Raw genomic sequence first — 23,752 nt, forward strand, 5'->3', positions numbered from 1 at the left:
GATTCTTGTGTTTTGAATTTCTCTTTGAATTGGCTACTCAAACATAGAAATCATTCATTAATGATGTAATGTCTTCTCTCAGCTTTTATCTTCACTGCTGTTTGCTGTCTCTTGATGATGACCTGCTAATACCCAATAGATTAATTGCAACGAACACTTTTATATCTCAAATAACTAAGGAAAAATAATTTTTCTTAAGTCCATGAAAAGTGTTTCAAAATAAAAATCCACAAGGCTGACAGTGCAGAACATTTTTCTCAAATCACAGAAGGATCTTGGAGGTTTAGTTTCCTGTAGATGCTGTAACCAATCACCAAAACTTCAGTAATTTACACAAATTTATCTTATAGTTCTGGAGGCAGAAGTTCAAAAGAAGCCTTAAGAGACTAAAACCAAGATGTCCTTGGGTCTGGTTCCTTCCGGAGGCTCCAGGGGAGATTCTTCCAGCTTTCACTTCTAAAGTCTGCTGGCATTCCTTGGCTCCTGGCTACATCACTTCAATCTCTGCTTCCATGGTCACATACTCTTCTGCTACACTCAAATTTCCTTCCTGCCTCTTATAAGGACGCTTGTGATTACATTTAGGGGATGCTCAGATAACCCAGGGCAATCTCCCCATCTCAAGATCCTTAACTTAATGATGTGTGCCAAGTCTCTTTGGCTAGATAATTATTCACAGGTCCCAGGGATTAGGACACGGATATAAGGGGTGGGGGCAGGGCTGTTATTCAGAACACCACATGGAGGAAGACTGTGTAGCAAAGATTCTAACTGATTTACTCAGGAACAATAGAGTTCTGCTGAGGCAGCTAGGATTTGAAAGTACTACAGTTCGTTTTTATTTACCACTGGGATATTTTCCTCTTATTCTGCATAAATAATTTTGAAAGTTTGCTATATTAAAGTTCATCTATTCCACTAAAATGTCTGGTAATCACATCAAGCCTTTAGATTATTCAAATCCTTCCCCAGTCCCCGGGAAAATACTATGTCATGAGAGAGAAAAACAGAAGGTATGATAATAACAGTAATAACAGTTTTTATTTTTCTAATCCAGATTTTATTTTTTAATACATTTCTTTTGGTGGTGTTCATATGAGTTACTATGTGATCTTATTATTTGCTAGTTGATTATTACTTATTAGGTAAGAACAATGTGTAAAATATGTCCATTACTCAAAAGAACAATTGTAAAAATAAGTCAACTTGTCTTTATATAACCAGGAAAGAAATATATTGCCAGAAGTTACAGAATTTTGCCAGATCATAGGGATTTCTAAAATGAGCCACTTTGTCTATCATGCAACCTTTTCAGAGCTTATAATGAGAAAACATTACAGAGGAGAAGGTCATTTGGATGTTTATTACTTGGAATCTTAGAAAACAAAAATTAAAATTTAAAAATAAGAAGTGAGTAAGCTGTTTTCCAGTTGCTTTTTGGTATGGAGAAGAGAGGAAATAGAGTTACAAAAAAAATACAAATTGGGTAAAAGTGATGGTGGAAAAAATATAAAGAAGGCAAATGTACGTATTAAGCAATTCTACTAAGAATTGCAAAAACCAACTTTCAAAAAGATGGTAATAGTTGGACATGATAGTAGAAAATTTAACTCAGTTTATTCAGAGCTCAACTAGTACTTTTAGGACTTCTTTTTTTAATACATGAGACTCACTTTGACATACTTAAAAAAAATAAGCAGTTTGTGGAAAGTATAGTTTAAGATGAGAATTTGATTAGACTAGTGGATATCTTTACAGAAATATTAATGATTTTAGAATTTTCAATTAAAAGTGTATATACCGTAGCTATTGTTTATGGATTCATATGTAAGGTAGGGCCTTTTTTGCATATAGACTCCAATATTCTTATTTACTTTCATTCTAAAATTATATTTATGCTTCTATGGGGACGAACATTTTTAATTCATTTGGTTGTATTAAAATTATACTTATGGTTTGAGAAAACATGCTATGAAAATCGTGATTATAGCAAATTAAATATGCTCAAAATTTAAATCTAAAATAAAAGCCCAGAAACTGAAAATATTGGACTGTCGTGATCACTCTGAAAGGTAGCACATCTAAAACTGATAAATGTCATCTAAATTTTTGACTGCCTCCTAATCATCTTGTCATTTTTAATAGTTTATGACCACGGCACTCAAGTAATGTCTTTGTACTACTTTTCCATATATTATTCTCTTTTTAGATAATTTAGGTACCAGGACACCTGATAAATCCTTTTTCAGTTCTATGTTCTAATATCTTTAAATACCTTGTTTCACATAAATCCTTCAATAAATATATCATGGAGAAATTTGGGGAAGGGAACTAACTAAATTTTTTCAGTGACTCCCACATGCCAGGCAGCACAGGTAAGTGACTTATGTTACTGCCTCCAAATTGCTTGGTTTTGTCTGATAAGAAACTGAAGCCAATGGCAAAACCAGATTGTCTTTGTGTCAAGATGTCGTGGTCACAGGCAAATCATGAACTCTACCTTTTTTGTGGAACTTGGACCTAGCTGCTTTTCTGATTTAATTTCTAATGACAAAAATATCTATAATAATAACACATTCTGCTGAAACATGGTGTTAATTTTTTTTTATCATTTTTGAATAGTCCTTGTAGAAAAATCTAAAAAGAAATCAAGCACTATGTAAACAACAACAACAATAAACTGAGTTTTTTTTAAGTGTCTTTAAGCATTTAGAAACCAAACTGATTGAAGTACCTCTTTGTTTCTTTCTATTGGAGATTGGTACAGCTTAATGAAGAAATAGAAATACTAATCAAACTCTTCAGAAAGTTATATACACTATCCCCATGATTTGCATAATTAGACAGGACTTCCGAAAGTAATAGAATTTTCAGAAAACTTTTAAAGCATGGAAGATTCAAGTCAAATGATTCAGAAAAAGCCAAAAAATGGTTTTTAAAATAGAAAGTAAGACTAGAGGCAGGGCACGGTGGCTCACTCCTGTAATCCCAGCACTTTGGGAGGCCGAGGCAGGCAGATCACGAGGTCAGGAGATCGAGACCTTCTTGGCTAACACGCTGAAATCCCATCTCTACTAAAAATACAAAAAATTAGCCGGGCGTGGTGGTGGGCACCTGTAGTCCCAGCTACTCAGGAGGCTGAGGCAGGAGAATGGTGTGAACCTGGGAGGAGGAGCTTGCAGTGAGCTGAGATGGTGCCACTGCACTCCAGCCTGGGCGACAGGGTGAGACTCTGTCTCAAGAAAAAAAAAAAAAAAAAAAAAAAAAAGAAAGAAAGACTAGAAACATAAATTATTGTATGAAAGAATATTAATTGTTTTAAATGATATATTTCTGCAAAGGGGACTATGGCATTCTTGTACACATTTAGGTAACATTAAAATTATTTGTCTTATAGAAAGTTTAATGTGGGAATTTAATTGGCAAGGTTGGTGGGAAGAAAAAAATTAAGATTACACACGTGACATTACTTTTTTTATTTTTATTTTTCTGTGAGACAGGATCTCGCTCCATCACCCAGGCTGGAGTTTCATGCGAACACGGCTCACTGCAGCCTTGACCTCCTCCCAGGCTCAAGTGATCCTCCCACCCCAGCCTCCCATGTAGCTGGGACCACAGGTGTGCACCACTATTCCCAGCTAATGTCTGTATTTGTTACAGAGGTGAGGTCTCACAATTTTTTTTGGTCATTTTTTGTTTTAGTTTTTGTTTTTTTGTAAAGATGGGGTCTCCCCATGTTCTTATGTTGCCCAGGCTGGTCTTGAACTCCTGGACTCAAGTAATCCTCCTGACTTGGCCTCCCAAAGTGCTGGGATTACAGGTGTGAGCCACCATGCCTGGTCATTACTTTTTAAACTGCAAAATACTACTCTACTTTCAATGACCCCAGAAATATTTTTCTTTATTCTTAAAAATGTTTGCAAACATTACATTCTTTAAACAAATATTTTTATACTTTTAAAAAAATGTGGTAAAATGTATATGAAATACTAATCATTTTAACCATATTTTAGTATACAATTCAGTGGCATTAATTACATTCACACCGTTGTGTAATCATCACCATTATCTATTTCTAAAGTGCTTAGATTTTTTTATTCATAAAGTATTATTAAAAATGGTCAAGGAGACCAGATACAGTGGCTCACGCTTGTAATCCCAGCAATTTGGGAGGCCAAGGCAGATGAATCACCTGATTTCAGGAATTAGAGACCACGTTGCCCAAAATGGCAAAACCCTGTCTCTACTAAAAATACAAAAATTAGCCTGGTGTGGTGGTATGCTTGTACTCTCAGCTACTCGGGAGGCTGAGGTAGGAGAATAGCATGAACCTGGGAGGCGGAGTTGCAGTGAGCTGAGATTGCACCACTGTACTCCAGCCTGGGTGACAGTAAGACTCCGTCTTAAAAAAAATTTTTTTTAGGGCCGAGCACAGTGGCTCATGCCTGTAATCTCAGCACTTTGGGAAGCTGGGGCAGGTGGATTGCCTGAGGTCATGAGTTCGAGACCAGCCTGGCCAACATGGTGAAACCCCATGTCTACTAAAAATACAAAAAATTAGCTGGGCATGGTGGCGGGTACCTGTAATCTCAGCTACTCGGGAGGCTCAGGCAGGAGTACCACTTGAACCTGAGAGATGGAGGTTGCTGAGAGCCAAGATCACACCATTGTGATCAGCTGAGAGCCAAGATCGCACCAGCCTGAGCAACAAGAGTAAAACTCCATCTCAAAAAAAAAAGGAAAAAAAAATTAACTAAAAATAAATAAAAATAAAAATGGTCAAAGAACTACTTTTTTGTATATTACAATTAGTAATTTAAATATGCAAATTTATGCTTTCTAATAATTTTAATTAATTGTAATTTATTTACTAATAGGTTGGTCTTGATTTTATACTGTAGTTTAATAGCTTTATTTATTCATTTATTTATTTATTTATTTTTGAGACAGAGTCTTGCTGTGTCACCCAGGCTGGAGTGCAGTGGTGAGATCTCGGCTCACTGCAACCTCCGCCTCCTGGACTCAAGCAATTCTCTGCCTCAGCCTCCCAAGTAGCTGGGATTACAGGCGTCCCCCCACCATGCCCGGCTAATTTTTTAGAAGAGACAGGGTTTCACTATCTTGGCCAGGCTGCTCTTGAACTACTGACCTCGTGATCCACCCACCTTGGCCTCCCAAAGTGCTGGGATTACAGGTGTCAGCCACCATGCCTGGCCTGATAGCTTTATTAAGGAAAAAAATGAACATTGTGTATAAATAGTGTTGTGTAAAACACTATTTTACATAGTTCCAATAGCCATTGCAAGAAAAAAAGTTTAAGTAGCATGTTGAATATTTTGAAATCACTCAGTATTTTATATTTATATTTACAAGCAGCCCCTTAAAACAAACCACATCAAACAACAAACTGATATTTTGAATTCATATTTCTTTAGTTTGAATTAATAGATTCGATTAACGTATCATAAAGACACAAACATATTGCAACTACAGATTATTATTAAACTCTTTAGGACTATAATAATTTCAGATAACGTTGTTTAGGAAAAAAAATTCCAAAACAGAAACATGCTAGATCTAATAACAGTATTTAACTAAAGTAAAATTAGGCTAATGAGATAAATTGGCCCTCTCTACACTATCCTCTCACCATATTATTGGTTTAAACATTAAGAACTTGCTAAATTAAAACAGAAACTGAATATTTTTCTGACTTTTCAGACTCGAATGCCCAGATCTGAGTACATGTGGAAGTCCTGGAACCAATCTCTAGCATATACCAAGGGACACCTGTGATACCAACCCCTAATGAGATGCATTCCAAGTGTGTTCATTGTTTCTGACTTGGCTTTATGAAGAGCCTGTTTTTCAGATATAAATAGTAAATATTACAAATGTAACTCATAAAATTGCCATTCAAATTATTTCACATGCTTACCTCTGAAATGCAGTATCAAGAAAATTATGAAATAGAATCAAGTGAAAAAAGACTTCTTCCCCTGTGTTTACTGTTCACTTATTTTCACAAGAATTTATGATTCTGTAGAAAGACTGAGGCAGTGTTTCTAAAACCAAAACAAGGAGAAATATGAAAATAAATATTTGGATAATTTAGATCCTAAAGGAGAAAAGCTGTACACTGATTCATTCATTGAATGAGTATTAATTCACTCATATTAGAACATACTCTGGATTATTCATTTCACTTTGTTCTATGTTAGGAAATCCATTTACTCAATCCTTCAGAATCTCCAAATAGGAATATCTTCCTAATCAGTTTTAAACAACACCATAGCATCAGCGGACTATGTATTTTCTGGATCCAAATTCATAGGTAGATTCTATGGAAGATATAATAGAGTTATAAAAAAGTGATCCCTGTCCTCAAACTGAGACTAACCCACGTAGATCTAATACACACTTGGATGATATATAATGTCATATCTCATTTAGTGCTCAACAATGTGGTTTAAACCCTATATAAAAGGAGTACAGTAAATAACTAGCTTTAAGATTGCTGATGGCAGTGAAAAGCCTGGATACTTTTACTCAAATTTATGAGAGTTTAAGTTCAATCATACCAGTTACTATCAAATAAAGTAATTAATCACTAAGGTAGGTCTATATGGCATAAAATGCAGTAGGATGTTGAAAATTTAAGTTAAAATCAAGGCAGGGCAGATCACTGACTCATTAACTTGTGAACTGCCTTGATCATGAGCGTCTTGATTAAAAGCATTTATCAACTGCCCACTTGCTGTGCACACGTACATACTAGGAGTCCTTACTGTTTTCTAAAGGGGTCATTGTATTACTGAGTGTTTGCTGGTTCCAAGCAACAATTAGCACCTGGTTAGGAGGTTTTCGAAGCCAAGAGGCCCCATTTGGTGGATGCTGTGGACCACACCTAACAACTGGCCCCCTGGCCCAACCCCACCACCATCGATGCTCAGGAAGGGCACCAGAAGTGAGTCACAGGATCTTTCCGACAGTGAGGGATTCCAATCCTTGATCTACCTGTCCACTGCAGTGAGTATTTTGTAAAAGGAAGCTCCTAACTTGGTACTGCCTATGTACAACAGTTTGTCTCAGGACAGTTCCTGTTTACATCTGTTTTTTCAGCATATTGTTAACAGTGCCCACTCTTACTCTTAAAGTTTAGAAAATAAATGGACTCTTTACCTGCACCCTAGATCGGATAACCTGGTTGAAATGCTCTTGATGAGTTGCCTTGCAGGAGAAATTTTATGATTAAATTATCACAACATCCTTCCAGAACAAATATTCCAAACAGGAAAACTTTTCTATATCTGGTAAAATTAGCCTTTTTTCCCTTTATATATCTATGGTGACCCATAATAGCTTCCATCTTCTATTATATCAGTCAACCAATTGTGGAAATTTATAGGAATTAAGAACATGTGCATCTGAGTTTGCGTGAGGCTGAACTGGGTAGATTTTAAGGTTTATAAATTTTAGATATATCTTCATGAAAATGAATGTAGCATGGCCATGCCTGCTTTAAGTAGAAAAGGAGCATAGCGGAAGGATGCGAATAGATGGCAAAACTGATGGAATAATAGAGAACTTTGCTTTAAAAACTCTTTTTTATTGATTATTACTATTGATTCTTCCAGCAGGAGAAAAATCATAGGTCTATTTAAGTTACCGTTGCTGAAATCAGTGATCACCAACTATCTTTCCATTCTTGCATTACTTCTCACAAGATTCAGAACCCAAAAGAGAGAAGCCAAAAATTTTCTCTTGATTTGTGTCCCCACCCCATACCTATAAAAAGATGTGGGATCTTATCTTACCGTTTCATTAAGCCCTTGCCCAACGGATGACAGGTATTTCCCCCAAGTAATTGACAACTTAAAAAGAAATAGAATTAACTCCTGGGTGTCAAGTCTTTCTCAAAGTCACTAAAAATAATATCATCCAAATTTAGAAGTGGAAAACTGCTGGATATATAATATCCTTTTTTCTTCCATTTTTTTCAAGAATATTTTGATTCCTAAAGTATCTTAAAGCTTGCTATAGTGGTACATGTGCATAAAAGCAGTGATTAGTAAGAACCAGAAATATTTATCACATTGTAGAAGAGTGTAATCTAAGCAGAATAATGATGATAACAAAATAATGTACATGTAAGATAGGTACTACAGGCTGGGCGCGGTGGCTCAAGCCTGTAATCCCAGCACTTTGGGAGGCCAAGACAGGCGGATCACGAGGTCAGGAGATTGAAACTATCCTGGCTAACACGGTGAAATCCTGTCTCTACTAAAAAAATACAAAAAAACTAGCCAGGCGAGGTGGCGGGCGCCTGTAGTCCCAGCTACTCTGGAGGCTGAGGCAGGAGAAAGGCATGAACCCGGGAGGCGGAGTTTGCAGTGAGCTGAGATCCGGCCACTGCACTACAGCCTGAGGGACAGAGCAAGACTTTGTCTCAACAACAACAACAACAACAACAAAGATAGGTACTACACTGGATGGCCAGAGCTGCTGTAGCAAAGTAGCACAGATGGTGGTTTAAACAACAGATAATTATTACCTTGTAATTCTAGAGGCTAGAATTCCAAAATCAAGGTGTGAGCAGGGATGGTACCTTCTGAGGGCTGGATCTGTTTCAGGCCTCTTTACTTGACTTGTAGATGACATCCTCTCTCTGTCTCATATTCCCGGTACGCATTTCTGTTTCTGACTGAATTTCCCTCTTTTTGAAGGACACCAATTCAGACCTACCCAAATGATCTCATTTCAACTTACCCCTATAAAGACCCTATCTCTAAATAAGGTCACATTCTGAGGTACTGGGGTTAGGACTCCAACGTGTCTTCTTTGAGAGACACAATACAAGCAGTGATAAGTTCTTAAATTATAGCCAAATGAAAATGATGCATAAAAATCAAGTGACTACCACCAGTACATTTGAGTTTAAGAGATGAATTGCAAATCTATCTTTCTTATATTACATGACTAATATGGAGAAAGAAACTGTATAAATATAACAATCTCAATGGAGATTCTTGAAATAAATTGTATTCTCATAGTTTTCTTGCACCTTCACTAACACTTTTCTTAAATAGATGTTGTATGAAAATAATAATAAAGAAATTACTCACATAGTAAATTTAATGAAAATTCAATAAGAAAATGTAGGAATAATAAATTGGGAAAGGAATAATATAAAAGCAAAAAAATATATACTCTAATAAAGCTAGTGTAGTCTTTCTGTTCTCTGGTTTTTAGGACCTAGAAACTAGCTATGTGCCAGAAAGAAATCTATGAACAAAAACATTATAGACTTTTCTGAGCTAAAATGAGAAGTTAGATGAGGAAATTTGCGTTGAGCACTACTTATCATTTAAGCACCATTGAGCAATAAGCAGCATGGGTTTACACAGAACAAATCATGCCAAACAAATCTGATTGCTTTTTTTTTATTGAATTACAAGATTAGTGGATGAATGCAATGTGAGAGATGTAATACATTTGGATTTCAGCAAAAACATTTGATATAGCATCTCATGCACTCTAAAATGAATTCAAATAGTCAGGAATATTAACAGCAAGGTAAGGAATTGAAATTAAATGAAGGATTGCAAAGAAAAAGAACCATGATATGGCAACTTGGGAACACATCATTATAAGGTACTACAGTGATCACAGGGTTTATTCAGTACCTATTAACATTCACACTGCTTTCTTGGGCTTGATAAAAAGAAATGGAATAAAAGACTTAGAATGCACCCCATGACGACAGACAATATACACAATCAATCCAGATTTAGAGAAAGAAGAAAATAGATTTTGCCTCAAAGACTTTTGCTGTTTTTGAAAGTTACTTATATTACTCACTTATTTATTCGCTTCATGCTCTAAAATTTGGTCATGGATACCTTTATTCGTCTTTTCTTGTGTCTTAGGACAAGCCAATTTTTTCAGTCATCCAATCTTCCTGGTCTAATACTAAGGATCCATGGAAAAGATGACAGGCACTCTTGGTTTCTTGACATTTTAGTGATCAGTATACTTGGATTCCACCAAAGTCTGTGGATACTTTATGTAAAATACTGCCCTCGAGGTGAAAGTTAAATATGGTACTTAATTAAATAAAGAGAAGGGAGTAGAAGTATTCCAACCAAATTCACAGTTGATACAAGGTGCTGCTAGAAGCAGTGAGGCCAGTAAAATTACACTAATGTCCCAGCACAAGTAAGAAATACGTATATTAAATGCAATGCACAAGAGTAACTTGGAAGGGAGAGAAACACGCAGTAGCAATGCTAAGGATGCAATGAGCTGACAGGAAACAGCAACTTGCATATAAGTTTACAGTGTCAGGTATCACCCAAGAGATATAACACAATGTTTGATCTATTAGAAGACGAAAAAGATTCATCAGTTTCTGAGTATAATATTAAATTTTCTTCTGGAAGGCAGAATTTATTCTCTTTGGAATCATTTCTTCCTAGAATAACAAAAAGGTACAGAGGAAAATCAGAGCATAGCAACAGGAATGATGATGAAGTGGCAGGATCAGCTTATGATGAAAAATCAAAATATGTATGGTATTGTTAAACAAAGGGGAAAGGAGCTATAAGGTCAGTCTGCAGATATATAACATCTGTTAAGGATAGCAGCAAAAGATAATATTTTCTAAAGGGCAGGAAAACGTAAAACTAGTAAAACTGGGAATAAATAAATGTATACCTACATTAGTAACAATTAAAAATCTTGGTGGGAGGGAGAACAGTATATGTCAGGAAAAACATCTTCATACATGACCCTTTGATTAAAAAATTGCCTCAAGAATTTACCATAAAATTAGAAATGCAATGACTTTCTGAACAAGGGTTTGGAAAAATACATGAGAGTATTCTTGACAAACTAGTAGATTCAATAATCTGCTTAAATGAAGGTTAAATTCTAGTGCACACTTTTGATAAACCCACTATGAAAGTAACTAACGAATCTGCACATTTGTTACTGGTTTGCGTGGTCCAGTGTCTCTCCACCAAAGCAATGGGTATTTGGGCTTGACAATTCTTAAGCAGGGCTCTCTTGCATTGCAGGATGTATAGCATCTGTAGCCCCTAGGTACCACATGACAGTACTTCCCCCATAACTATAACAGCCAAGCCCCTACACACACACACACATACACACACACAGAATTCTAAATGTCCCAGTGTTCACTCCCTCCCCACAAAAAAGCTCAAAACATTGTTGAATACACCATAGCAAACCCAGTAGCTGAGGTTTCCATGTTCAGGTTAATTGTCATATCTGCTTGGGAAACTCTAAGATGCTTATGATTAGTCAAGAGTTCAATGTCACAAGAGCATTTTCTCAGGCAGGATATACCAAACTGTGCTAAGTGGTTTGCAAAAGCATAGTGTATTTTGTTCTTTCTTTACATATCCACACGACTCAACTGCAGTCCTGTTTTAGTTTTCCTTTTGATGGTACAATATCAACCCAGAACACTGATGATATTTGCAGCATGGAAAAAATAAGCAACTTGGTAATCATCTGCTGGCTGTTAGAGCTTCTGCTCTGAAGTTAATGCTCAGCACTTTCATTCATAGTGATTGGTCATAGAATGTCACATGACTATGTTTGAGTTGAAGTGAGTGGGGATATGCAATCTTTTTGCAGGAATGGGCATTAATATGTGAAAAAAATCTGCCATTAGCCTTTAATAACTCTCTTTGAGTTTAAAAGAAAATAATATTGGAATTCATCATAAAGTTTCCCATAGTGGAGATGACACCTTTAAAGGAGATGATGATGACTACACCAATATTCATAGTTAGAAATTTGGGAACGCATGGATAGAACTGCTTTGCATCTAGCCACACAGAGTTTGGTGAAGACAAGGGTGTCAACATTGCAAAACTGAAACTTGTCTTACTTATTACTTTTACTGAGAGAATTGTTTTATTGTGTTGATAAAACATGCAATTCTTAATTACTTTAATATAATTTACTGAGCATGCTCTGGACATAACAAAGGTAAAGAAGACAGCACCTTCTCTTGAAGAATTCATGGTTAAGTAGACAAGAAAGACACAGAGGCCATCAACTATAATTCAATGTGGGAAATTTTGTATTATAAATATCTAATAAGTATTTGAGTACAGTTATGAGAGCAGTTAATCTTGCTCGAATGTGAATATGTAGACATCTTTATAGATGAGTTGATATATGACCTGAAGATATAAATTTGATGGACAATTTCAGGTGGATAATGGGGTCGGGCAGGCAGAAAGAAGAAAGAGAGAGAAAAACGGAGAAAATCTGGGATTTTCAGATTCTTCTGGAAAACTTTCTTAAACTATGTATCCCAATCCCCAACTTCAAAGACAACAGAAATCTGGAGGTACACTCGTTCTGATCAAACTTACAAGATGATTCTAATTCATCTTTAACCTGTATGAATGCCACCACCACTGCGTGTTTTGAACTGGAGTTCTGGGCTGGGCTCTTTTTTTTTTTTTTTTTTTTTGAGACAGAATCTTGCTTTGTCCCCCAGACTGGAATGCAGTGGGGCAATCTCGGCTCACTGCAAGCTCCACCTCCTGGGTTCACGCCATTCTCCTGCCTCAGCCTCCCGAGTAGCTGGGACTACAGGCGCCCGCCACCATGCCCGGCTAATTTCTTTTTGCGTTTTTAGTAGAGACGGGGTTTCACTATGTTAGCCAGGATGGTCTCGATCTCCTGACCTCATGATCCGCCCGCCTCAGCCTCCCAAAGTGCTGGGATTACAGGCTTGAGCCACTGCGCCTGGCCGGCTGGGCTCTTTAACATTCAAATTACTTAGGGTTTTATTTTAAAATAGAAATTCTTGAGTTTCAGATTTATCCCTAGGTTGAAGTTCAGGAAACTATCTCACATAATTCTACTATAGGTGATTCATTGACCTCGCTGATTGTGAGTGGGTCATTAAGGGAAATGTGTCATGGGAGGAGACTAGTGAAAGCTGAGACTAAAGTTTAAAAGTCTTTTAATGGCAAGGTAAAGAGCAGGGATTATAGTCTATTTCTCAAGGACTATGTGCTTAATTAGACTCTTTTGAGTTGGGATACATTAATAATAGCCCTCAGATAGTTTTTAAGAACAACATAGTTTAAGAATCACTTATTTGGGCCAATATTTCCCAAAACTGCTTGATCAAAAAATCACTTGTGGCAACTGTGAAAATTGAAATTCAGGAGAGAATAAGTAATCTGGCACCTAAAAAGTGAACCACAGAAGCAATTCAATAGAAATATGTAAGTGATAGACTCACGTCTCTTGGCATTCCAGAATAAACAGGAGTGAATAGGGGCTGGACAAAGTGTGGAACAGTCAAAGCAAAAGTGTAGCTGGCCAAGGTTCATCAGTGGGTGAATAGAAACCAGTGGAACAGGAAGGTTCACAACAGGGCCCAAAGACTGACTATAGCCAGTGTCAACACAGGCAGGCAGGTTACACCAAGGAAAAATGGAAGGAACCTTCTTGCCATGTACCAGATACTTCAGAACATAAGAGGCAGTTTCTCCTCTGCATGGATAAGGCATGCTATGACAAAAATGCGTCTAGCACTTAACAGAAATTTCAATTCTAGGATGACTTGTTTGGGATATAGGGACAAAGCCTTTTTGTAACACTTGGCTCCTTTCTCCACTTTTAGGAGGTGTCCAGGTTTTGCTTTTTCCTGCCTTTTGAGTCACTGCCTTCAGGTCCCTGTGTGAGTCATTTTTTTCTCTGGTGCCCATCCTTGGCTTTCTCCTAGTTTCACTTCATGCATTCCACCACTTATTCTGACATGTTGTAAAAACCTAAATCCTATCCTCTACCTCCAAATTCTAATTCAAACTTCTAGTAAGTTTGAAATCTCAAACTAGATATTCCACAATACCCACAAGTCTCTCATATTTAGTGTATTCAAAACAGAATTCAACAATCATCTTTGAACACACTCTTTGTTCTACTGTGTTGGTCCCTTATCTCGCCCTATGTTTACTCCTCTTCCCATAGGCAACCTGCCCTTCTCAGATACAGAAATCTAAGGAGCATTTTAGAGCATCCCTTGTCATATTATCTTGTTGGTTTCTCTGATATCTTCCCAACTATTCTCCTTGCCTGAAGTTTTGTCTTCTCTCATCTGTTCTTCAGAAATGTATTCAGAGACTTTTTCTAAAATCAGCATATAATCCTGTAGCTCCACTGTTTTAACCTTTCAATGGCTATAATTCTCAAAAGCTAAATCAAATTCCTTAGGATATTATTTGAAGGCCTTTATTATCGGACCTATACTATCTTTCTAGAGGCATCCACTTTATTTTACACACACACACACACACACACACACACACACTCTCCTTCACTCCAGTCTTACAGAACAAGTCGTGGCTTCCTGAATACATCCTAGTTTCCCTAATGTTTCATGCTTTCATTCATGCTCTTCCTTCTGTCTGCAATTCTTCATACTTTATCCTCTAAATCCTACTCATATTTTAAGACATTTTCACTACATCTGAGATTTCCTCTCAGACCTTATCTCCAGGATGGATCAACTAATCTTTAGAAACTATGCGTTAGCTAGTTTTGTCAAAGTCTAAACACATTATTATAATAAATGAAGCTAAGTATTGTATCAATCATATAATCTAGCACTCTCAATGCACAGAAAAAATATTCTTGAATTAACAAATGAAAGATTGAGTGAACTAAGGAATAGATTATTGATGGAACGTCACAGCCAATGGACTTGGCTTGGAAACACTCTGTAGTCTGTACATCCGTCTGTTTTCACACTGTTGATAAAGACATACCCGAGACTGGGAAGAAAAAGAGGTTTAATGGACTTATACTTCCACATGGCTAGGGAGGCCTCACAATCATGGCAGAAGGCAAGAAGGAGCAAGTCACCTCTTACATGGATGGCAGCAGGCAAAGAGAGAGCTTGTGCAGGGCAACTCCCATTTTTAAAACCATCAGATCTCATGAGAGTCATTCATTATCACAAGAACAGCACGGGAAAGACCTGCCCCCATAGTTCAGTCATCCTTACTGGGCCCATTCCATAACCCTTGAGAATTATGGGAGCTGTTAGATGAGATTTGGGTGGGGACACAGAGCCAAACCTTATCAGTCTGACAAATGACATCCAGGATGATCCCATGCATACCCATATGTTGGACTAGCACAATATATGAGACCCATGTTGTAAACTCTAAATTATTTGCTACAGCAAACCCAAATTGAAGGGAGAGAGCACACTAGATTCAGGGAAGATGGCTTATGAGTTAATATGCCATCAGGGACTAACCTATCAGGGTTACTCAGTCATCTGAATCTCATTGTGTCTGCTTATGGGATTTTGGAATCTCTAAGTTCAATTCTTCATATATTTGGTCCAATCTCCAAAGGAAATAATCACAAATCAATTTTTGTGGAAAGATTTTTAATTCATAACTTAGTGTGCCCTACACTCCTTAGGACAGGATAACTGCCAGGTTGCTGAGGGCAGAGTGAGTCACTCATTCAGATGACAAAGATTTATTCACATGTCAGGTATATTCTAGTATTTGGGATACATCAGTTAAGACAAGAGACAAAAATGCATGCTCATGAGTCTTACATTCTAATGATAAGACATGGAAAATATGCAATGAAATGAATAGATTAATTAAACAGTATATTAGAAAGTGTTGGGTCACATGAGAAAAGACAGAACAGAGAAGGGTGTGTGTGTGAGAGGCAGATACAATTTTAATTAGCGTAGACAGAGTAAGTCTCATGGAGAAGGTGACATCTCAGAAAATATTTGAAGCAAGAAAATGACTTAATCAGGTAAATATCAGGAAAAGAAAGCAACCAGTTGAAAGAGGCTAAGACAGTAAATATCTGCCCTATAATAAGAACAAGGAGGCCTGTATGCCTGAAGTAGAATGGGGGTTGGGGAAAGTAGCAGAAAGTGAGCAACTGGAAAGATGTAATTGCCAACAATTGAAATGTTGAGTAGAGATCAGGCACTCAGTTTCAGACATGTAAAGTTTGAGATATCTACCAGACATCCACTGGAGGTAAAATTCATTCTTGGCTAGAATATTCGATATTTATAGGTAGATACAACCACCATTTTGTGTGGTGGGAAGTGTTTGATTATTATTTCCTAAGAAACAGTTAAAGTGGGAATATCAACACTAAGGAAGAGGAGTTAGCATCATGGAATATGAACTTGAGTTCTTAACATGTAGAATGGTAATAAGCTTGATTTCTTAACACTTTATATTGTTACATCGGACTGGATTAACCAAAACAATACAAGATTTTAACTTGTATTAAACAAATACAAATTTAACTTGTATTAAATTTAACTTGTATTAAACAGATTTTAACTTGTATTTAACTTGTAGTTTAAACAAAGGCAGTGTGTTGGTATAGAGAATTAAAAGAGTTAATAGGAAATGCATGATTCAGGCATGATTTGATCAAGATGACTAGTTCTGCAGTTCTTCCAGTACTGTCCTACTTTTTGTGTCAGCTTCGTCCTTGGGTTGTGTATTAGTCAGGGTTCTCTAGAGGGACAGGACTAACAGGATAGATGTTATATGAAAGGGAGTTTATTAAGGAATATTGAATCCCACAGTTACAAGGTGAAGTCCCACAATAGGCCGTCTGCAAGCTAAGGAGCAAGGAAGCCAGTCCGAGTCCCAAAACCCTCAAAAGTAGGAAAGTCAACAGTGCAGCCTTCAGTCTGTGGCTGAAGGTCCCACATCCCCTTGCAAACCACTGGTGTAAGTCCAAGAGTCCAAAAGCGGAGCAACTTGGAATCCTATGTTTGAGTGCAGGAAGCATCCAGCATAGGAAATAGAGGAAGACCAGAAGACTCAGCAAGTCTGCGTCTTCTAACTTCTCCTGCCTGTTTTATTCTAGCCATGTTGGCAGCTTATAAGATGGTGCCCACCCAAATTGAGGGTGGCTCTGTGTTTCCAAGTCCACTGACTCAAATGTTGGTCTCCTTTGGCAACACCCTCACAGACACACCCAGGGACAATACTTTGCATCCTTCAATCCAACCAAGTTGACACTCAATATTAACCATCACAGGTTGGCATCCCTTATGGTAGCAAAATGTCTGTTAGTGTTCAAGATTTCACTGTCCTTCACTGGACTGTCCAAATGAAAGAACTCTTCTCTCCCTTCAAATCTCCAGACACAAATCCTTGGCTTTACCTTGTGATATAGTTTGAATTTGTCTCCCCACCCAAAGCTCATGTGGAATTGTAATCCTCAGTGTTGGAGAAGGGTCCTGGTGAGAGATGACTGGGTCATGAGGGCAGATTTCCCCTTTGCTGTTCTCATGACCATGAGTGAATTCTCACTAGATCTGGTTGTTTAAAAATGTGTAACACTTCCCTCTTCTCTCTTTTCCTCCTGCTCCTGAAACATAAGACATGCCTGCTTCCCCTTCACCTTCCACCATGATTGGAAGTTTCCTGAGGCCCCCACAGACATGCTACCTGTACAGCCTGCAAAACTGTGAAACTGTGAGCCAGTTAAACCTCTTTTCTTTACAAATTACCCTGTCTCAGGTATTTCTTTATAGTAGCGTGAGAACAGACTAGTACACCTTGATTGGACCAACTTGGGTCACATGCTCTGCCATAGGTGAATCACTGAGGCAATGATAATGGAATTTATCTGATTAATTTATTCCAGTTACAGCCAATTTTTGGAACTGAGGATGGTTAATTCTAACCAAATTGATTGTCAATAAAGCCTTGGGGAAAAATGGGGTAAGATGCATGCTGTGTAGGTACCCACAATATATATCTACTATGTTATATGAAATTTGAAATTGTGGATACATAACTGTTTACTTGAGATGGGCCTGTGCTGTTAGAACCTATGTTTATTTCTACTGTAGACAGTGCATTGTACCTTTAAGTTAGGACATCAATATAGGATAATACCAGTTTTAAGTTAAAACCATGATTATTAGGTGGTTTTGCCTGTCTTCATCCAGCTACCTCTTTCAAAGTAGAGCAAATTTGCTTTTCTTTGTTATCGATGATATGGTTTGGCTGTGTACACACCCAAATCTTATCTTGAACTCCCACATGTTGTGGATGGGAGCTGGTAGGAGATAATTAAATCATTGGAGTAGGCTTTTCCTGTGCTGTTCTCATGATAGTGAATAAGTCTCATGAGATCTGATGGTTTTTTAAGGGAGAGTTTCCCTGCACAAGCTCTCTCTCTTTGCCTGCTGCCATCCATGTAGGACGTGACTTGATCCGCCTTGCCTTCTGCCGTGATTGTGAGGCCTCTCCAGCCACATTGAACTGTAAGTCAATTAAACCTCTCTCTCTTTTGTAAATTGCCCAGTTTCAGGTATGTCTTTACTTGGCAATGTCAAAACAGACTAATACAGTAGGGCATACTCATAATTGTGTTCCTTGGCCAGAAGAAATTCTAGAATAGTATTGCCACTTTCTTTCAAATGTTTCTTCTGATTTTACATCATTAAGCACTTTGTCACCCTGTGCAGTACAGCATAATGGTAAAGAGCACAAACTTGATATCAGGCAGACCTGGGATCAGAGCCTGGTTCTAACACTCTGTGTAAATTTACCTAAATTGCTCAATTTTTTTGAGGCTTGATTTCTCCATCTGTAAAATATATTTAACAGTGCCTGATGTGTAGAGGAATTTGAGGATTAATAAGAAAATACACATAAAGGGATTGGCATAGCACCTTCCAGGTGGCAAGAAGTGAACACATGATAGCTGCTGATGTTATTACTACTGTTTTAATCAAATTTAGAGAGTTGTTATTTTGTTGCTCTCTCTATCTACTGGAGACATGCTTTTCTCAGAATAAAAAAAAAAAAAAAGACAGTTTTATGTACTGTGAGTTTAGCAGATGTGTTCATAGCTGTTGATTTAGTTGTGCAAATTACTGAAGTTTTCCCAGCACTGCTATATCTTGCTCCTTTGCCAAGACTGTGGTTTGTATTATGAAAGACTGAACCATATCATTTTTTTTTCTTTTTGGAGAGTCTGTGGTATATAGTAGCAGTGACAGCAGCAAATCTGTTTCACTTTTTGTCCTCACTCAATGCTTTGCTTGGTTTAGTTAACCTCTTTCTTCTTAACTCTTCTTAAGAAAATTCCTCATATTTCTTTTTAATTTTGCTTTCTATATATCTTGACACTCATTATCAAGTGTAGAAAACTAAATATTGTTCCTTGAGGAAACTTTTTCACATTTACCTTTTCGTTGCTCCATATTCTCTTTTTTTCTGTTCTATCCATGACACAAAGGAATAGCAAGACCTTCACTCGTGTGCCGAGACATGTAGTTTCCCACTCAGTACTTTAGTTGTAGTAGAAAGCTATTTCTGGCATCTCTAATTGAATTCTGAGCTCCCTCTTGAAGCAGTAGAAGTGTCTCACCATCATTGGCTTGCTGAGTTCATGTCATGTCTTCTTTACTCAGTCTGGGGGGACTACACACCTCCTGGTTAGCTTGTCAAGTTCCTTCCACGTTCTGCACTGAGGACACACAAAGAAATCTGTGAATGAAATCTCTGCTGGCTCATGTCAGTGAAGTCTGTAAAATTTAAGGAGAACAAAATAAAGAGGAATACAAATTTTAAGTGAATGTTAAAATGAGGTCAACTGCTGAACTCAGAGAGCTATTTATTGGACCTGGTAAAGAAAGATGTTTCGTTGCTTCAGGGGAAGGATTAGTAAAAGTCACATATAATAAGTTTACTAAAAACAAGCTCATTCATTAGTAGGTTGATACAATAATAGATCAACTCCAGATACCAACTTCATGTTTCTATCTTTTCTCCCATTAAAAGTTTTTTTCTTTGCACCTAGAACAAAACTACCATTTGACCCAGCAATCTCATTACTGGGTATATACCCAAAGGAATATAAATCATTCTACCATAAAGACACATGCACGTATGTTCATTCTGGCAATATTCACAATAGCAAAGACATGGAATCAACCCAAATGCCCATCAATGATAGACTGGACAAAGAAAATGTGGTACATTAAGTCATGGAATACTGTGCAGTCATGAAAAGGAATGAGATCATATCCTGTGCAAGGACATGGATGGAGCTAGAAGCCATTATACTCAATAAACTAATGCAGGAACAGAAAATCAAATACTGCATGCTCTCACTTCTAAGTGGGAGCCAAACGATGAGAACACATGGACACAGAAAGATGAACAGCACACACTTGGGCATGCTGTGGGTTGCGGGCGTGGGCAGAGAGAGCATCAGGATAAATAGCTAATGCATGCAAGACTTAATACCTAGGTGATGGGTTGTTAGATGTAACAAACCACCATGGCACATGTTTACCTATGTAACAAACCTGAATGTCCTGAACATATGTCCTGGAACTTAAAATAAAATTTAAAAGAAAGCAACATTTCAAAAGAAAACAAAATGACAATGGAACAGTTTTGTTCTTCACAATGTCTCTTCACAATGTCTCTCTTCTTCTCCTCACCTTTGTTTTTCCATAAATGTGCTTCAAAATGTCTTCTGTGTCAGGTGACTGGTGCACTGGACACATGTATTGGTTTTGAACTGCAACACTTTTAGGATAAATGGTTGTGATTTTTAAATTCCAAATGGAATTCAGACTTTATTGGCCACTAGTAAAACACGAGTAGAAGGTAATCAACTAATTGTTTAGCTTTAACTTGGTTTACAAGTTTAGCCAATGAGTTTATTACCTACAAGGAGTGTTTTACTAGTGGTCAATAGAATCTGAGCTCAGTTTAGGACTGAAAAATCACAAATGCTATTTATATTATTGATTCACAGGAGAAAGGTATTTTCTTGCTCTTCTTTTATAAAACTGGTATTTTAAAAATTGATTATTTAGTAGCAGTTTGGAAGAAAGTATGGCTCAGATAGCATTCAAATGTCTCTCTGTGTTATTTTGCTCTTCTGTTTGTCATATATCAAGGACTATTAGACAGCTTGACAACCCTATGGGAATATAATTAAACTGTCAAATATTTATTCAGAATACACTTTGTGTCAGATGCTGGCCAGAATTTACAGTCTTTGTATTTGATTGGTACATTCTCTTCCACAACTCTATATCCTTGATTCCCATGGGGAAAAGAAAACACTGCAATGTCAGACTAGGACAGGAGTCTAACAGAGACTCCTAGATCAGCATAAGCTGAAATGCATATGCATCAAGTTCAGAATAAATCCTGGGAAACAATCCTGATCCTTCACACTACCTCTCAATAAGGTGGTAACATTAAGAAGTCTCCAAACCACGTGTTCTTCCAGATCAGACCTGGTTCTTAACTGGCTTCAGGGTAGAGCATCTATTCATTTCTTTCTTTTTTTTTTTTATTTCAAGTTTTAATCAAAGCTTGTATATAAGATTACTTTGTTCCTGCATCTTTTTAATTGTTTCTGGCTTGTATTTGCCCTTCTCCTTTCCTACTTGGTGAGATTTGGCTTTCTGTTCAAGAATCTTTTTGTGGGACACAGGGAGGGGAACATCACACACTGGGGCGTGTCAGGGGGGTGGGGGTTAGGGGAGGGATAGCATTAGGAGAAATACCTAATGTAGATGATGGGTTGATGGGTACAGCAAACCACCATGGCACATGTATACCTATGTAATAAACCTGCACGCTCTGCACATGTATCCCAGAACTTAAAGTATAATAATTTTTTTTTAAAAAAGAATCTTTTTGCAGTCTTTGTCCAGTTTTAGTTTAGTGATAACCACCTTGCTGGGGTGAATGCCTACATGGACAGCTGAGCCATTAGCCTTTTCCCGCTGCACCCATTCAATGTAGATGACATATTTCTTCCTGTAAACCTGGACTGCTTTGCCAATTTTCTGACCTTTATAGTGTCCTCATACAACCCGAACTTCATCATTCTTTCGGATGGCATGGATCGCACGTTATACCTTTGTCTCAGCTCTTTGGAAAGTGTGGAAGACATAATCTTCTTGTGAATGTAGGAAGGTACTTTGAAATGACTTTTGCGGTTCTTGCTTTGGTCGGAAGTCACAAAGGGATTGAACTTCATTTTGGCTGCTCCTGCTTTGGTGATGGCCGCAAAAGGTGCATCTATTCATTTCTAACAAACACTTGTGTATCTTCACCTCTGTGTCATGCAGTGTAATAGATGCTCAAAATACAGAGCTGAATAAGATGAGGTCCTTGCTCTCAGAGTTTATAATGCAACAGGGGAAGCACTGCATCCAACTTATCATATAAAAAAACTGTACAAGACTATAAATGGAGTGAATAATTCTTCTTTGACAGTTAGTGAGGAAGATAATACATGAGCTAATCACTGAGTTATGAATAGAAACTCACTGGTAGTTAAACAGAGCATGATCAAAAACATGGACATGTGAAGCAAATGAAAATGAACTCATTTGCTAAGTTCTAGAATTCAGGAAAGTAAATGAGGTTGGCTAGGCAAAGTTGGTTCACTTAGATGTAAAATATTAAAAGGAGCAAAATATGACCAATACATTCTAAGGAATATAATGAAAATTCAGGTATTGGTGGTGTCTATAGGAATAGTGTCAGGAAAGTCCACAATTTTAATGACTAATAGAATTTGCCAAACGGGCTACTAATATTAATGTTATTCAAAATCATGGGAGTCTGTAATAAGATTTACAAATACCATCAGGAGTAAAATTAACAAGACGAAAAAAGTGGATCTACTTTTACAAAGAAGTAAATTAAATCAACTTCAGTTGTAAGTGGTGATTGCAAGATAGTTTTCTAAGTGATCTTGGACTGATCCAGCTCTCCCCACTTTCTTGCTTATGGTTCTCAAAATTAGTCATAGTATGTGCTGGGAATGCAACATCTTGAGGTAACAAGGGACTGGCTGGAACAGCCTGGGCTCTGTTTCAGTCCCCTAGGAGAACAGGATGTCTTCAACACTTCAGCCCAGCACATCCCATCATCCTGAGGTATAAAACCCAACGTGGGCTGCTTTCTGGGGTTCCTCAGCTGCAGTTCAGGTAGGGTATGAGCAGATGACACTCCATCCATTTTGGACAGCTTTTCTGAGCATTGGGGGACTGAAATATGAGGAATTCTAGGTTTCTGTTGTTTTTTGTTGCTTATCTGTAAGAAACTCTCTTCATATAATTTGTTGTGTGTGTTGGGGGGGTATTCACTGGACTCAGAGAAGCTGGTAACCAGAGAGCAGCAAACCTACTTTACCCCCAAGACCATAGATCTTAAAACTGATCTGTCCAGATGGAGAAAATCATAGATGCCTGTGTTAGTTAGTTGTATAAAGCTTCATGGGAGTCCCAATCGTAGGATATGAAAAGATGGACAATATAAGTTGAATTTCTTAATAATCTTTATAATGACCAGATGCAAAGAAGTGGAGATAAAAGGTGAATTTGTTGATTGTAGTTTGTCAGTTACCATATTGTGTTCAGCCACTAAAAACCTCTTGCTAGAGAATAAATTAAAATTTTAATTGCACAGAATTATATAAAACATGTGCTCCAGGAATGTTTTTCAACCAGGAATTTGAATTGAGAATGAAAGTAAAGAGACAGAAATGAGTTAGCTCCTTTGAAAACACAACTAAAGAATATGAGTAGAATGAACGTAAGAGTTAATACAGGTAAACGTACAGTAACTTTTTTCTTGAACTTGTTTGTGACCTTCACCTTGAGCAGGTCAGCATGAGTACACAG

General features: G+C 37.4%; 1 long non-coding RNA gene and 1 pseudogene across 1 annotated transcript; one reads left to right on the forward strand and one right to left on the reverse strand.

The window, feature by feature from the left end:
• Nucleotides 1–3,497: 3,497 nt before the first annotated feature.
• On the forward strand, nt 3,498–5,970 carry LOC141409886 (uncharacterized). The gene is made up of 2 exons (XR_012432620.1): nt 3,498–3,618; nt 5,722–5,970. It is a non-coding gene; the product is annotated as an uncharacterized lncRNA (long non-coding RNA).
• Nucleotides 5,971–19,523: 13,553 nt separating this feature from the next.
• Nucleotides 19,524–23,520, reverse strand: LOC123572247 (large ribosomal subunit protein uL24-like; annotated as a pseudogene).
• Nucleotides 23,521–23,752: the final 232 nt, after the last annotated feature.

Source organism: Macaca fascicularis, chromosome 3 (assembly GCF_037993035.2).
Source record: "Macaca fascicularis isolate 582-1 chromosome 3, T2T-MFA8v1.1".
Classification (NCBI taxonomy): domain Eukaryota; kingdom Metazoa; phylum Chordata; class Mammalia; order Primates; family Cercopithecidae; genus Macaca; species Macaca fascicularis.